The sequence below is a fragment of the Poecilia latipinna genome, unplaced genomic scaffold (genome assembly GCF_001443285.1).
Source record: "Poecilia latipinna isolate Pla-1442-1.1 unplaced genomic scaffold, P_latipinna-1.0 Scaffold9105, whole genome shotgun sequence".
NCBI lineage: Eukaryota > Metazoa > Chordata > Actinopteri > Cyprinodontiformes > Poeciliidae > Poecilia > Poecilia latipinna.
In genome coordinates this window covers 1-1,025 of record NW_015121721.1, presented here as the reverse complement: position 1 = coordinate 1,025, position 1,025 = coordinate 1, and the positions used below count along the sequence as shown (strand labels likewise).

The window sequence follows — 1,025 nt, the reverse complement described above, 5'->3', positions numbered from 1 at the left end:
ATATGAGATTTGAATTTGCTTCACTTGTGAGAGTGATGTACCTAAATATGAAAAGCTCCCATGTAATAACAGTCATGCCTTGCATAATAATATCATCACGGATACAAACTCTTCAATGAGAATAAAGGCACTGTGCAAACAAGACTTACCTGTTCCTTCCTCTTCCACTGTGGCAGTGACATCAAGTTTATGTTCGAATCTTCTTTGACCGCCTCTTGTGAAAATTGACATTTGGAATTCAAAAGTACTACATCCTGTTTTGTCTGCCTATAAGAAAAAAACAAAAGATCATCATATATTTTAAAACATGACTTGATGATATGAACATTTATCAGGAGAAATGACTTTTTCCTCATGATTTCTAAAAGCCAGCAAATGGTAGAAATAGATATAAGCAAAAAACTGCAGGTTCTTTGTAGAAAACCAAGATAAAGACAAAACACGGTTGTAATTCCTTTCTGATTTTATTAAGCAGTGATTGTAAATTACTGTATGCAAGGCATTCGAAAATAATTACTGACCTAACAGGACTTTAGTGGTAAGTTTGAGTAACATGAACAAAAACCTATAATCAGCCATACCTTCTGTGTCTGAATGTCACAAAGAGGTTTTTTCCTCTGACTCTTGGGAGTGGAGTCATAAAAAGGTCGGCACATTTTCACAGTAACACTTCCTGGCACAGGCTGTCCGTATGTGTACCTAGTTAAATTAGAACAGATTAAAAAGTCATCCCCAGAAGAATCATTTCAGATTATTTCATTTTAAGATTTGGATTCCGTCTCTGTAAAACATTAGTCAGGGATCAATGCTTACTTACTTTCCACACACTTTAGCTTCAGTTCCTTCCTGCCCAACACTAACTTCTTCTTTTACATTTATTGTTACATCAAATTTGGGCAGAACTAGAGAAAAATACAAGACATTTACATCTAATCCAAAATGGACAGATCTCTCTGGAATTGACTAGAAAACTTACCATACTTCTTCACATTAAAGTTGTGCTGTATTTTATTTTCTCCTGCTGA

General features: G+C 34.8%; 1 long non-coding RNA gene across 1 annotated transcript; it reads right to left on the bottom strand.

The window, feature by feature from the left end:
* LOC106944405 (uncharacterized) lies at positions 1-1,025 on the bottom strand. Its single transcript, XR_001424272.1, has 5 exons — positions 977-1,025; positions 818-902; positions 582-699; positions 150-267; positions 1-41 (listed from the first exon to the last, which is right to left on the bottom strand). It is a non-coding gene; the product is annotated as an uncharacterized LOC106944405 (long non-coding RNA).